The 16,479-nt window shown below is 40.6% G+C and overlaps 1 long non-coding RNA gene across 1 annotated transcript; it reads left to right on the top strand.

Moving 5' to 3' along the window:
• Positions 1–217: 217 nt before the first annotated feature.
• LOC121052154 lies at positions 218–744 on the top strand. The gene is made up of 2 exons (XR_005808200.1): positions 218–364; positions 487–744. It is a non-coding gene; the product is annotated as an uncharacterized LOC121052154 (long non-coding RNA).
• Positions 745–16,479: the final 15,735 nt, after the last annotated feature.

Below are 16,479 nucleotides of genomic sequence, written 5' to 3'. Positions count from 1 at the left end.
GTAATAAGAAGAGCAAAGAAAGCCAAGATCGTAAACAACGATGTGGATAAATATCTTGGGGATTTTATTGAAAGTGATGGTGAAGGCTTTGACTTGTTGAATTGGTGGAGGGTGAATGGAGTTTGTAAATATCCTATATTGGCCCGCATTGCAAAGGATGTTCTAGCTATTCCGGTGTCAACCATAGCTTCGGAATCTTCCTTTAGCACAAGTGGGAGGATTATTGATCCATACCGTAGCTCCTTAAGTCCTAGAATGGTGGAGGCCTTGATATGTACACAAAATTGGCTTAGGAGTGAAAATGTGTATCTACATCATATGCCTACTGTTGAGGAGATGGAGTTGTGTGAAGAAGCGGAAAGAGGTAATAGTTTCTATTTTCTTAGTTAAAGTTTTTTGGGTTAATAAAGTTGTAATATTTATGTTATATATGATTGTATGTATTTCTTTTCTAATGTTGTTCTTTTTATTATTATATTAATGTAGAGATGCTTAAGATACCATGTGGAGCTGCAGTGGGGAGTAGTCGGAGCGGAATGTTACCTCCAAAGTCGAAGACTTCATCTTTCCGAGCTTGAGATCATGCCATTGCTCTCCTTCATATGTTGATGTTGGTTGATTCTTTTTGTGATGTTTAATCTTTTAGTGAACTTATACATTTTTAATTTGTGAGGTTAGTGACTTAGTGTTGATGTAATGATGGACTGTTATAAACTTTGGACTCTATATTTTTTGACCATTTCATATGTTGATGACTTGATGCTAGAACTTGATGGACTATTAGACCATATGAATTGAATTATATGGACTATGGAGTATGGAATTATAGATTATTGTCTATTGAAGTACAAAGCATGCATTAGTAAACTTGTAAACACATTGTGATAGATTATTATTACAGGTTTGAAGAAAGAAAAACTTCTCGAGTTACAATATCAAAGAAGTATATATGGTAAAAATCTGTTTATAAAAAAATAAAAAAAATAAAAAAAAAGAAACTGGGCCAAACCGACCGGAACCATTTGGTTCGGTTCAGTTTTTGCTGTCAACTTCTGAAAATACAAAAACCACACCGATTCTAATTTCGGTTTAGGCTCAGAACCGAACCCACCCCTACCCAGACACTCTATGGTGATCTCTACACTCTCCATTATGTATTTTACTTTATAAAATAGGGGTTATTCCATAATACAATTAAAGGTTAGTGGGTTTTGATTGGCCAAGTGTATGGCACATCGATTGTATGGAAGACTTTCTCATAAATGGTGACCCATGCTAATCGCCACTACCACTGTTCATCATTGGCTTAGTAAAAATGCCAGCTCGAGCCGAGCCGATTCGTGAAAAGACTGTCCTGCTCTTCTTTTCTTTTAAATTATGTCCCTGCCATTTACCTAGGTATATAAACCCATCATCAGACATCAGCCTATGCCTGATTTTTTTCCTTCTCTCTCACTATCTATCGCTTCAGACTCTCTCTAGAAGCTTCCTCAGTGCTCTGCTTCATTGGAAACTTGAAAACCAAATATTGGGTTGCGCCCAGCAGAGAGAGGCAAGTAGATTGACAGGACCCACCCTGGAATCCGAAGTTGCCCTGCGGGACCCACTTTTAAAGAAGGTTTACCAAAAATTTCGGCATAACCTCCCTTAAAAATGGATAACCCAAAACCTGTGGAAAACAAATTTCATTTCTAATAATCCAACCACAAACTCCTGGAGCCACCCTGCTCCCAACATTCAACCAACTCAAGCCCAAAATTAATAACAGTGTATCAAGTATTTAAAGTCTAAGAAACTCCAAGGTTTAAGATACTACAATTCACAAAGTTAGGTTGTAGACCTCAAATATAAATTTCATGCAAGTCTGGGTCACAAATCCCATAGTAATCAGAGCAATCTAGGAACGTAAATTAACATAGAGTACAGTAGGCTAAACAGGTAACCTACAAAATATGATGACGGAAGCAGATGCGGTCACTATGGCTCACTCCTGAACGCCGAGCAGCAACACTGAAAACTGGGCATTTGAAACCGAAGGGCCCAGGGGAAAGTATCGAAAAACGTTAGCGTGAGTGGACAAAAATAAACAAATTTAAACCAAATGGATTTTATACTTTCCCACATTTATTTCTTTAAAATTCCCGATGCATGCAGAGATTAACGAAAATAAAATAAGAGGAGTTCCGCTCATGAAAACCGACTAGCCCCGCTAGTCACATACGATTTAAAAGAAAAAGTTGGAACTCTGATACTCAATGAAAAATAAGACCAGCCCCGCTGGTTAAAAGAAAATCGAGCTAGCCCCGCTAGCTTAAGTAGTAAAGTGAGTAGGGGAAGGGGATAGCCATACGAGTGAGCCTCCCAGGCTCGGGTGATAGCCTCCCAGGCTAAAATACTCCCATTACTCCCGTAATATACCCTTACGCCACTAAGTGTAGCGATAGGATACCGAGCTACAGAATTACTGTAACAGAGACAGTAACCTGCGCCACAAAGGCGGAGGGCTACGGTGATCCCATCACCACGCCACAAAGGCGGAAAATCAATGCTAGCAATGATAAGTCACCCAAAGTATGGCAAAAGAAAATCTGAAAACCTCATAAATCCATAAAACTTCCCCAACTCTCGTATATGAATTTCCAACGACGTGTCCCACACGCCAAGATAATCTCAAGTTCAAAATAAATAGGAGATAAATAAGTATAAAGATTAACTCCATCGAAATCTCATAAAAATCTCAAATCGCCGAATATAAATATAATATAAATAGTATAAATCCGGAAATCATATCGGAAATAAATAAATAAGAGAAGATAAGCGTAATCCAATGATGTGACCCCGCACGCCATAAAACCTTCAAATAACCAAATATCCAAAACCATTTCTAAACTTAACCATATGCTCGGGAAAGTAATATGATAAATAAATTATAACCTCGGAACCGATTAAATAAATGCATGCATCATTCTTTGAAAAATAAAAGTCCACTCACAGTATATAGTCAATCCTGACGTCGCTCGGTATTTTCCTCGTACGAAGACTCCTCTCGTCCTGTACGAATAACACTCATAAAAATATATTTACAGGACGGAAATTAACTTTACGATAATTAGAAATTGAAATTCATAACGTCCCCCTTCAAAATCCAACTCCTTAATTCACAACGAATCCGTCCACAATATTCCAACAATATTCATTCATCGATATATAAATTCTAAAGTGAATTCAAAAGAATTTCGGCGATCGAATTCACGTAAATCGATAATTATCCATTTATACTCAATTCGTAATTCCTCCAATTTCTACCAAACTTCATGTATAAAAATTCTACAATCGTTAAGGGATTTATGGAGCCAAAACAGAAAATAAATTGCAGCTCCACGCGCCACCCAAAGTGGCCGCGCGTGAGGCCCACGCGCCACCGGCAAACCACCACCAATGGCCACCAAATTTTGGCAGTACCACCTACTCAACAGATCCAATCTCTTTCTCAACTACAACTGACAGGACCTGCCCCGGATTTCAAGGTGAAATCTGAAGTGACCCTGCGGGGCCCACCTTAGAAGAAATTCTACCCAAAAATTTGGCGGAACTTCCCCTAAAATGGGCTACCCAAACCTGTAGAAAACATTTACACTCCTCAATCAATTCATCCTTATGCTCCTGGAGCCACCCTGCTCCCCAAATCAACATCAGTCTCCAATTCACAAAACACGCATCCCAACTCAAATATCATAAATCCCATAAGTAATCAGAGCAATTCTAACAGAAAGGTATAAGAGGAAAACCTAGTTCAACGACAGATGCGGAAGCCATGCTGTTGACTATGCCTCAACTCCGTGTACGCCCGACCTCAACCAATTCGCCTGCAAACTGGGCATTTGAAACCGAAGGGCCCAGGGGAAAGTACATAAAATACGTTAGCGTGAGTGGACAAAAATAAACAATTTTTAAACCAAGTGGATTCTATACTTTCCCATATATATATTTCCTTAAAAACTCTCGATGCATGAAACGATTCAGAAAACAATTCACGAGAAGCCCTGCTCAAGAAAAACCGATTAGCCCCGCTAGTCACAAACAACCGAGAGGAAAGATCGAAACTCCGATACTCGACAGGATAAAACCAGCCCCGCTGGTTACACGGAAATCAGACTAGGCCCCACTAGTCGAGAAATGGTAAGATATAAGGAAGAGATATCACCATACGGGAAATGGAGCCTCTCAGGCTCTACCTACCCTCAACTGCCACTCACACATAGATTGTGCGAGGAGGAGAACTAATAACCTCAACTTCCACTCACACATAGATTGTGCGAGGAGGAGACCAAATGACCTCGACTGCCACCCACGTGAGGAGGAGAATAAATCACCTCTACTGCCACTCACCAACACAAAGTAGGTGAGGAGGAGAACAAGCTACCTCAACTGCCACTCACCAACACAAAGTCAGTGAGGAGGAGACCTAATAACATAACCCGCGTATGGTGAGGAAAAATCATCGAAAACTAGTAAATCCATGTAGCTTCCCCATATTTCTCACGAGATAGAAACCATGTATCCAACGACGTGACCCCGCACGCCAAGATTACTCTAAATCTCAAAATGGATAAGTGAGAAATAGGAATAAATCGACGGCGTGTCCCACACGCCCAGATATTCTCAAATCCGTAACCTAAACCGGAAATTAGAATAGGTAAATCCCATTTCCAAAAATCTCACAAAGTCTCCAAGAAGCCAACCAAATCCAAAATCCTTAATTAGGCATTCCTAATGCCAAAACCGAAAGTCAATAAACAATTGAGAATATCCAATTCCATTGAAACTCATCTTAAAAATCTTCCAGGATCTTAACTCGGTGATTAGAAATATACTTAATTCCGGAAAATTACCTCGAAAATAAGCAATTTGTCAAATAATATTATAAATCATAATCAACCTTTGAAACTCATTATCGACAGCCAATCCACGAGATAAACCGAGATCGAATTTCCGAAAATCAAATCATTTGCTCAATAAGTAATATGATTAAAACTAGAGCATTATTTAAGAAAATAAATGCATGCATCAATATTTAAAAATAAAAGTCCACTCACAGTACTATTGGGCAACCACGCAAACGAGTTCCTTCATCTAACCGTAGCTCGTGACATTGCCCTGTACACAATTATATTTCCGTAAACGGCAATCCGATAAAATAATTACGAACTTAAACGAAATCCGAAAATCCCTATCTCCAATACTTCTCAAATTCAACCCAAATCTCTTCCACAATTCTAATTCCTCAATTTACATATTCCATAATGAAAACGAGGGAAATCCGACGGCCGGATTTCCCATAATTCCACCACAAAACTCTAACTTCGAAAATTCACAAACAATTCCAAACTCCTCCAAAATTCACCAAACTTCATATATAAGCTCTATGATAATTATAGAATTTAACTGGCTAAAAATTGAAATTTATAAACTACCCTAGCCGCCGCTACCGCCGCCCACAGTGGCGGCGCCGCCGCCACCATCTCCGATGGCCACCAAAATTTGACAGTAGCACCTTCTCAACACACTGATTCAACTTCTCAACTACAACATTCCCAAATAACAATTAAAAATGGCCGAAATCGATCAATGAACATAAACCCAGAAATCCTCAAGAACCCTAGAATTTCAATTCGTTGATTCGGCGTCTACACAACAAATCGTGATACAAGGCCATAGGGGAAATGATCAGTGATGAAAACCGAACCTTCGACGCCGGAATGAGGACCGGAGGTGGCCGGAATCGCCGGAAATCGGCAAAAGCTTCAAACTGCAGCCGGAGGAGTTTTTCCTTCGATCCGTGGTTTTCCGGCCAAATCGTGGAAAACCAAGGTTGCTAGGGTGCTCGGAGGGAGGAGGCGCTCCTCTGGTGACCTGTGGCACGCCGGTTGGTGGCCGGAATCGCCGGAAATAGGAGGGAGAGGGAAAATGGTCGAACCGGAGAAGAGAGAGGTCGGGGGAGAGGAGAGAGAAAGAGCTGGGGTGGGTTTCCGGAAATGGAAACCTACCCGGGGTAAATTTCTATTTTAATCAAAAATTACCATGAACAGTAACTTCACATTTTTGGCCATAACTCTCGCATACGAAGTCCGATTTTTACGTACCACATATGCACGCGCTCGGTTTAACGTCCTCTACAACTTCCATGAAGAACATTTTCTCAAATTTTTGACCCGAACAAAAAGTCAACTTTTAGGGCCACTAAAAGTACTAAACCGAAAGTAAAAGTGAAAGTAAAGGTCGTTTACCGTCCAAATGACTAGTAACCACGTGGACTTAGGTTCGGGACGTTACAACAACAAGTGCCAATTTTACCTGGAAGAGCTCCAATTAAGCCGGTGAAAATTTTCCAGAAAAATTCAAGAACCCTAGGATCGGGTTTGATCGATTCGACCTCCACACTGCAAATTGGAATGCAAGGCCTTAGGGGAAATGATCTCCAGCAAAAACCCGACCTTCGACGCCGGTTTGGTGACCGAAGATGGCCGGAATCGTCGGAAATCGACAAAACTCGCAAGTTGATACAGTAACCTTCCCAGCAAGAAATTGTGCTCCTCCGGCCAAATCTCTCCAAAATACCACCACAGATGCGTCAAGGGGGAGGAGACGAGCTTGGGGATAGCCGGATTTCGCCGTGGGTCGGCTGGAGGAGGGAGAAATCGGAGGAGGAAGAATCGGGCCGAAGAGGAAGGAAATGTCGGGGGAGAAGAGAGGGAGAGTTACCGGGTTTCCGAAAATGGAAACCTACAGTGGTAACTTTTCATATATATATTTTTTACCATGAACAGTAACTTCCACATTTTAAGCTATAACTTTCACATACGAACTCCAATTTTTACGTACCACATATGCACGCGCTCGGTTTAACGTCCTCTACAACTTTCATGAAGGAAATTTTCTCAAATTGTTAACAAAAAAAAAATCAACTTCTAGCCACCCCCCTAAAAGATAAAACTATAACTGCGAATGGTAAAACATACAGTGATTCGTGTAACTCAGTAAAAGGGTTGAATCGGATGTGGGGTATAACATAGATTGATTTGATGGTGAAGCTCTAAAACTCCAGAAATCAATACCGTGTCTAAGAGGCTTCTCATAAGTTCTGGTGAGTTCTCTTTTTCTCCTTTTCCCACCGAAGCCATCCAAATGGCTCCCTTCTTGACCTAATAGAGTTGAGTCTGGGGCTTTTACTACTTTAGTTGATTGCCATTGATTTCAATTCATACATCTAAAGCTGTGGAATTGTTTAATTTCGTTTTAGTTTGAGTGTTTATAATCATGTCTCGGTGCACAATTGAGTTTGACCCAAATAAAATTCCACAAGAATTCATCAAATTTTGCGTTTTGCTCAGTTATAAGTGCCTTGAATATTCTTATATTGGGCTTGCTTGGTCCGTTTGGTGTTGATTTGTAGATGAAATTTTGAGCTTGAATAATTCAGTTAGAAATTTGATATGGTTGCTTAACTTCTATTTTCATAATATTTGATTCAGCACAGTATGATTGAGTGAGATTTTACCTACAATACATGCTCAGTTTTGGATTGCAATGACTACCAAAAAAGAGGAAATAGTAATGAAACTACTGAGCTATTAACTCACTATTGGAAGGTGAAATTTTGAGGAGAAGCATTAGCTTTGGATGTAGAGTGAGAGTAGATAAATTTGAAGTGGTTAAGATGGATAACGTACTTAAAATGTTTGCAGGAAAGTGTAGAATCGCTGTAAATCTGTATGTAATTAGGATTTTATTTAATTAGGATATCCTGTAATTATGGAAAGATTGTTTCCTATTAGAGTTAGACTATTCCTTTGTACTTGTATATATACCCTCGTTGTGGGATTAATAGAATTATCGAATTAACCCTGAATTGAAGTATTCTTTTCTACTTGGTATTAGAGCAAGTTCAATCCTTTGAACTTGCGTTGCATCCTTTGAATCCTGAATCCTGAATCCTGAATCCCGAAGAACACCACAAACCGCTGCGTACCACCACCATTGAAATCAAACCATCCTGAATTTCAAACCACTATCACCCTACCTTTTTTTCAGACAAAAAAAACAAAAAAAAAAATTTCTTTTCCAAAACATTCATATCCATCTTGAAACCCTTGAAAATCCAATCCTGCGAAAATCATGAATTCCTCAATAATGCAATCAGAGAAACAGGCTATGGGGCATTCGGTAACTACCGAATTTTCTGTTATGGCTCAATGCAAACAGGGTCCTCCTCCAAGCTTCTCAGGACCTTTTCCACACCATCCTCTAGGTAAACCAAATCCATATGCAAACAAAAGGTGCATTATCTGTGGGGAATTAGGTCATAGCAAGGAGCGGTGCTATGAAGTGATTGGTTACCCTGATTGGTGGAACTTCACCAAGAAACCTCGAAAGAATCTGGGCAAGGCCGCTGTTGCTACTAAAGAGGAAGTTTACCTAGACAATGCCTCCGCTAATGTAGCGCAGTCAGGTATGAAGGGTAAGGTTACTTTTAATAGTACATGGATAATTGACACAGGTGCATCTGACCATATGACCAATGACCCAAGTCTTGTGAAAAACCTTAGACGTTCCCCTCAAGACGTTGTCTCTACTACTGATGGTACTTCAACTCCGGTCACCGGAGAAGGTTCTATTGCTTTATCTGATACCTTAACCCTTGAATCTGTCTTAGTTGTTCCATCACTAGCTTATAATCTCCTGTCTGTTGGTCAAGTTATTTTAGCTCTTGCATGTATTGTGACCTTCTATCCATCTTTCTGTGTGTTTCAAGACATTCTGACTCGACGGATTCTTGGTTATGGTGTTAGAAGGGGGAAATTATACTATCTGGATCTGACAGAGACTGGAAAGAAATAGAAGCATCTTTCGGGATAGGCTAATCAGATCAACGGGGTAGAGAATGCGAAGGAAGCTATATGGTTATGGCATCGCTGTTTAGGTCATCTATCCTTTCGTTATCTTAAGAAGCTGCAACCTCAATTGTTTTAAGTTGTTAGTGATTTGGATTTCCACTGTGACATCTGCGAACTGGCCAAGAGTCACCGTATTTCATATTCACCAAGTCTTAATAAAAGTCCTGTTCCTTTTATGAAGATTCACTCCGATGTCTGGGGTCCTGTGAAAATTCCTTCTCTCTCTGGAGCTCGGTATTTTGTAACGTTTCTTGATGATTGCACTCGCATGACATTGGTGTCATTACTGAAGAATAAGAGTGATGTATTTGGAATGTTTACCGAATTTCACAAAATGGTGGCAACTCAGTATCAACAATCCATCAGAGTGTTTCAGTCTGACAATGGTGGAGAGTTTGTGAATGGCCCTATGATTGAGTTTTGCCGGTCACATGGAATTCGTCATCAAACCTCCAATTCTTATACTCCTCAACAGAATGGTCTAGCAGAACGGCAAAACAGGCAGTTGATGGAAGTTGTTCGTGCTTCCTAGTTTGGCATGAATGTACCTCGGTCCTATTGGGGAGAAGCAGTAAAATCAGCAGCATATCTTATCAACCATACTCCTTCACGGGTGATTGAGTTTCAGAATCCTCATCAGAAGCTTCATACACTTTTGACCATCCTTTCTATGCCTAATTTGGAGCCCTGGGTGTTTGGGTGCACAGCCTATGTTCATATTCCCAAGCCTCAACGCAGCAAGCTTGATCCCCGTGCCCGTAAGTGTATCTTTGTTGGTTATGCTGACTTCCAGAAGGGTTATCGATGTTATGATCCCCTTACTGGTACTATACATGTCTCTCTTGATGTTGCTTTTCGTGAATCCGAGCCTTATTACTCATGAGGAGTTTCTCAATCTTCCCTTCAGGGGGAAAGAGGTTGTGAAGGGAATCCTCGTTCTATTATTGATTTTGATGTCGATTTTGATGTCTTTGAAGACTTGGAAAATTTGGTGGATAGATTTGAGGGTAGAAATTCGGAAACAGAAAATGCAGTTGCCGAACAGAGCATTGTGAATTCCGAAACAGACAATGCGACTGCCGAACGAAGTGTTGCGAATTCTGAAACTGAAAATACGATTGCCGAACAAAATGCCACTGCCGAACGAAGTGTTGCGAATTCCGAAACAGAAAACGCGACTGCCGAACAGAGTGTTGTGAATTCCGAAACAGAAAATGTAATTGCCGAACAGAGTGTTGTGAATTCCAAGACAGAAGAGACGACTTTTCTGGATAGCTTGAATCAAAATCAAGATGTATCTGAAGCTCACACACAAGATATTCCCCCTTTTGCATCACCAACTAAAGATCCTGGTCAGAATGATCCTCCTTAGGTACCCTTAAACTTTAATGAATCTTCTGGGTTAGAAAGTGTCGAACCTAGGAAATCACAAAGGGTTACCAAGGGAATTCCTAAGAAATAATATGAACCAAATATCAAAGCCAAAGCTAAATACCCTATAGCTAATTTTATGTCTAACCATAGGATTTCTGGGTCACATGCACTTGTTGTTGATCAATTATCTACTGTATCTATTCCTAGTAACGTGCAGGAAGCATTGACGGATCCAAAATGGACAAAGGTGATGAATGAAGAATTGGAAGCTCTTCAAAAGAATGCAACATGGGAGCTAATACCTATGCCGGTTGGAAAGAAGACTGTAGGATGTCATTGGGTATTTACTGTGAAGCTTCATGCAGATGGAACTATTAATAGATACAAGGCTGTTGTGAATTTGGCTCGTTGATATGCCTAAATTGATTAGGATTCAAGGCAAAACCAGATGGGTAAATGAAGATTAGTGCGCACAGGAATTCTTCTAGTATCATAATGGGTTTTGGAATAGGAAGAGTTATTCCTATTGATTTAGACCTGGAAAGTAAGTTCTATTCTAGTTAGGAATAGGAAAGCTAGCTCTCTTTCCTTGTTCTAATAGTTTTAGGAATCCTAATGTGATATGTTTGTAACCAGCACCTATAATCTATAAATAGGGCTGCAGGGAGCTCATATAATGTGTCCTCAGATCAGAGAAGAGATCAAAGAGAGATCTCAGAGAGTTCTCAGTTAACATACAAACACAGGGGCAGGGAGAGCCAAGGGTGATAGAGATATCTAGCAAAGGGGTTGGGGATTAGCATAGGGATTTCAATAAGTACTTGTAATCAAGTTGTTATTCTCCATAGTGCTAGTGATTCTCAAGAGAGATCACACAGAGGACGTAGACAAAGTTTTTGTCGAACCTCTATAAAATTCTGTGTTCGTGTGCTGTGGTTTTCTGCTGTGATATTTTGCATCATCATCCTATTATTGTTTGCACAGTCATAAGCCTATAAAGAGAAACAAGGTTCTGGGTAAAAGGTGCATATTTACTACAAAGTGGTATCAGAGCTTAGGCTCAAGGTGTTTCTGAGATGGCAGATGACAAGGCAGACACAGGCAGCAATGTGATGCCCATTATGTTGAATGGGAAGGATAACTTCACATTATGGCAGAGGAAGATGAAAAGTGTCCTGATTCTACAAGGTCTGTACGAGGCTATTCTCGGGATAGAGAATAAGGCAGCTGATATGGCAGACAAGGTTTGGCAGAAGATGGACAAGAAGGCAAAGAGCTTTATAGAGCTACATCTTGCTGATCATGTATTGGTTCATGTATTGGCTAGTGCCGATAACAATATGAACAGCAAAGAGACCTGGGATTATCTCGAGAAGGTTTATGCAGGTAAGGTTCATATTGGTGAGAATATGGACAGCAGTAAGACATTGGACAATGTCAAAGAGGTTGATGCGGATAAACTCTTCTTGAAAGATGAACTCTATAGTCTTCGAATGGAAGAAGGCGGGGATCTGCAGGATCATCTGAATAAATTTCAGATTTGTGTTGCCAATTTATCAAAGGTGGATGTGAGATATAAAGATAAGGAGAAAGCACTTATGTTGCTAAGATCTTTACCAGCTTCATTCGAGCACTTCATCACCAGACTCGTTTCCGGTAAGGATTCTCTCAAGCACGATGAGATTACCGAAGCTATTCAATCTTATTTTAAGATGAGTAGGGAGACCAAAAGCTCTCAAGAAGGAGGCCTTCATGTCAAGGGCAAGGAGACAGGTCAGTTGACGAGTAAGAAGGATAAATCTGGTAACAGGGGTACATCAAAATCCAAGGAAAAATACAAGATAGGTTGCTTCAAATGTGGTGCTGCCGACCACTTGAAAAGAAACTGCAAAGAAGGGAAGATGAGAGCAGAGGCGATGGCAGGGAGTTCAAACACAGCCAATGTAGTCATCAAACCAGATAAAGATGACGGTGAACTCCTTGTGGTAACATCCAGCTCCAGTGCTGAAATTGGATTTTGGATACCGGTTGTACATTCCACATGTGTGCAATCCGAGAATGGTTTGACACATATGAGGAGAGTAGCAGCGAAGAGGTTTTTAGGGGAGATCACTCACCGTGTAGGATCCTAGGTATTGGATCAGTGAAAATCAGAATGCATGATGGAGTTGTTAGAACGCTGGAGAATGTCAGATATATTCCTAAGTTAAGGAAGAACTTGATATCTTTGGGTACTTTGGACAAGGCCGGATATAGGTATCGCTCTGAAGAGGGAAGACTCAAAGTTCTCAAGGGATCACTTGTTGTGATGAAGGGCGACATTCAACCTAACAACTTATACAAGCTTCAAGGGACTACAATAATAGGTGGAGTTGCAATGTCTACTGAGGTAAAAGACAAGACTGAGCTATGGCATCATCGCCTTGGGCACATGAGTCAAAGAGGAATGCAGGAACTCGACAAGAAAGGTAAGCTAGAAGGTGTCAGTGTTTGCAAACTGAACTTCTGCAAGGATTGTACTCTTGGGAAGCAGAAGGTGGCATTCAAGTTAGCAAATTGTGAGAACAAAAGCAAAGGATTGCTGGATTATATTCACTCAGATGTCTGGGGCCCGGCACCAGTAAGGTCTATGGGAGGCTTCAAGTACTTTGTTACTTTTCTAGATGATTTTTCGAGGAAGATTTGGGTCTACTTTATGAGAGAGAAATCCGAGGTTTTCACCAAGTTTAAGGAGTGGAAAACAGAAGTAGAAAATCTAACAGGCAGAAAAATCAAGTATTTGAGAAGTAACAGTGGCAGTGAATATAGAATGAAAAGGTTCTTACAATTTTGCAAGGATGAAGGAATCACAAGACACTTCACGGTGAAAGAGAATCTCCAACAAAACGGGGCTGCTAGAAGGATGAATAAAACTCTCTTGAAGAGAGAAAGAAGCATGCGGCTGCATGCAGGATTACAGGACACGTTTTGGGCAAATGCAGTTAACCATGCGTGTTACTTGGTTAATCGGTCACCATCAAAAGTCTTGGACTTCAAGTGTGCAGAGGAGGTATGGTCTGGAGAACCAGTTGACTATTCTAACTTAAGGGTGTTTGGTTGCAGCGCATATGCTCATATTTCCAACAATGAGCAAACCAAACTCAGGCCAAAGTCACGCAAGTGCATATTTCTCGGTATTGAGAAAGGAGTAGAGGGCTACAAGTTATGGGATATTGTCAGCAAGAAGAGGGTTCTAAGTAGACACGTCATTTTTGATGAGACAATGCCGTTCAATGAAGTCAAGACAAGTGTGGTGAAGAAGAAGACTGATGTTGTAGAGAAAGCAACCGAAGTTCCTCTAACCAAAGGGATCATGGAAGAAACTCCAGCTCAGGTGGAGCATGATAAAAGGGTTATCGAGGAAGAAGTCTTAGAGCAACAACAACAGTCATTAATACAAGCTCAGGTGGAGCAATTAGCACTGCGAACCTACGACTCGGTTCGTCAGTCACTTGGGCAGGAGTTCCAGAGAAGCATAACATTGGACAAGTATGCTCTAAGTTTCAGTCCAGAAGATCCAACCACGTATCAGGAAGCTATAGCAAATGATGTATGGGAAAGTTGGAGGGGAGCTATGTTAGAACAGATGAAGAAGTCCATACAGAAGGACTTGGTTCAGGAGTCGGTTCCTAAGCCCAAAGAAAGAAATCAGGTTGGCTGTAAGTGGGTTTATAGGAAAAATGAAGGAATGCGTGATAAGGAAGCCATGAGATTCAAAGCTTGGGTATTGGCCAAGGAGTATTCGCAGAAAGTAAAGGTCGATTTTGACCAAATCTCACTAGTGGATAGCTGCGTTTATCATCATGTGTTCAAGGATAGTATGGTTTTACTATTGCTACTTTATTTAGGTGACGTGTTAACTACATGTCAGGATATGTCTAGAATTTCAAAGTTAAAGACACAACTAGGGAAGGAATTCGACATAAAGGATCTAGAAACTGCACAACAGATCCTAGGAGTGAAGATAAGGAGGGACAGAGAAGCGGGAAAAATATGGTTGTTTTATGAACCCGTGTCTACTCCACCGGTAGCACACTTCCAGTTGAGTGTGCAGAGATCATCTACGAAGGAGTTAGATGAGATGATGAATGTGTCTTATGCAAGAGTAGTGGGATGTCTTATCTATGCTAGAATCTGCACAAGACCAGGTTTAGCTCAAGCATTGAGCATTGTGTCAAAGTATATGGTGAATCCGGGTAGACGGCACTGGCAAGCAGTAAAGTGGATTTTGTATTACTTGAGAGACACCAAGGAGCATGGATTTGTGTTTGAAAGACAACAAGAACAAGCATGCATTGCTGGTCCTAAGGGTTCAGATTTGGTAGGAGACATAGACAAGACAAGACCTGCAACAAGTTATATCTATACTTGTAATGAAGGTTTAGTGAGCTGTAGATCAACTATGGAATCAGCTACGATGTTGTCTACCACTGAAGTAGATTGCATGGCACTAACAGAAGCTTCCGCAGAGGCATTATGGCTTAATGGATTAATGAGTGAGTTTGGAATTCAACAAGAAGCTGTGATGAAGAATGGCGTCATCAATTTGACAAGGAATCAAGTGTTTCAAGCAGAGACGAAACACGTTGATGTTCGTAGTCATCGCAACGAAGGTTGGGTCAACTCAAGGAAGATAACAAATGAGAAAGTTCATTCAAGGGAGAGTGTCTCAGATTGTTTGACCAGGACCATTGCCATGGAGGAGTTCAAGTGTTACTTGAATCGGCTCGATCTTACAGCATGTTGAGATTGAGGTGGAGCACCTCCTCACTTGAGGTGTGTTGAGGCAAGAAGAGACTTTTGCCAAGGTGAAGGTTCTTGAAGGTTTCAGGATTACTTCAAGAAGTACAAGATATCCTGGAGGTTGCAGTAATCAGTTTGGTATCAACTCACCAAGGTGGAGATTGTTGTGAATTTGGCTCGTTGATATGCCTAAATTGATTAGGATTCAAGGCAAAACCAGATGGGTAAATGAAGATTAGTGCGCACAGGAATTCTTCTAGTATCATAATGGGTTTTGGAATAGGAAGAGTTATTCCTATTGATTTAGACCTGGAAAGTAAGTTCTATTCTAGTTAGGAATAGGAAAGCTAGCTCTCTTTCCTTGTTCTAATAGTTTTAGGAATCCTAATGTGATATGTTTGTAACCAGCACCTATAATTTATAAATAGGGCTGCAGGGAGCTCATATAATGTGTCCTCAGATCAGAGAAGAGATCAAAGAGAGATCTCAGAGAGTTCTCAGTTAACATACAAACACAGGGGCAGGGAGAGCCAAGGGTGATAGAGATATCTAGCAAAGGGGTTGGGGATTAGCATAGGGATTTCAATAAGTACTTGTAATCAAGTTGTTATTCTCCATAGTGCTAGTGATTCTCAAGAGAGATCACACAGAGGACGTAGACAAAGTTTTTGTCGAACCTCTATAAAATTCTGTGTTCGTGTGCTGTGGTTTTCTGCTGTGATATTTTGCATCATCATCCTATTATTGTTTGCACAGTCATAAGCCTATAAAGAGAAACAAGGTTCTGGGTAAAAGGTGCATATTTACTACAAAGGCAAGGTTGGTTTCCAAAGGATATACACAACGCTATGGGATTGATTATGAGGAGACTTTTGCACCTGTGGCAAAGATTAATACTGTCCGGATTCTAATCTCACTTGCAGCACAAAGATTGGCCCTTGCACCAGTTTGATGTGAAGAATGCATTTCTTAATGGGAATTTGGAGGAAGAAGTGTACATGGATGTGCCCCCAGGTGTTAAGAATTACCCAAGTGACGTTGGCAAGGTGTGTAAATTGAAGAAGTCTTTGTATGGCCTGAAGCAGTCTCCAAGAGCTTGGTTTGGAAGATTTTCAAAGTCCATGAAAGCTTTTGGGTACAAACAGAGCAATTCTGACCATACTTTGTTTGTCAAACGCAAGAATGGTAAGATTACAGCTCTTATTGTGTATGTTGATGACATGATTGTTACAGGGGATGATCCGAAAGAGATGAATGAATTGCAAAAGTATCTATCAAAGGAGTTTGAAATGAAGGATCTGGGACAGCTGAAGTATTTTCTGGGTATTGAAGTTGCAAGGTCTAAGAAGGGGATTTTGCTTTCACAAAG

This window comes from Rosa chinensis, chromosome 3, assembly GCF_002994745.2.
Source record: "Rosa chinensis cultivar Old Blush chromosome 3, RchiOBHm-V2, whole genome shotgun sequence".
NCBI classification, from domain to species: Eukaryota; Viridiplantae; Streptophyta; class Magnoliopsida; order Rosales; family Rosaceae; genus Rosa; species Rosa chinensis.
This window is presented reverse-complemented; position numbering and strand designations above follow the sequence as displayed.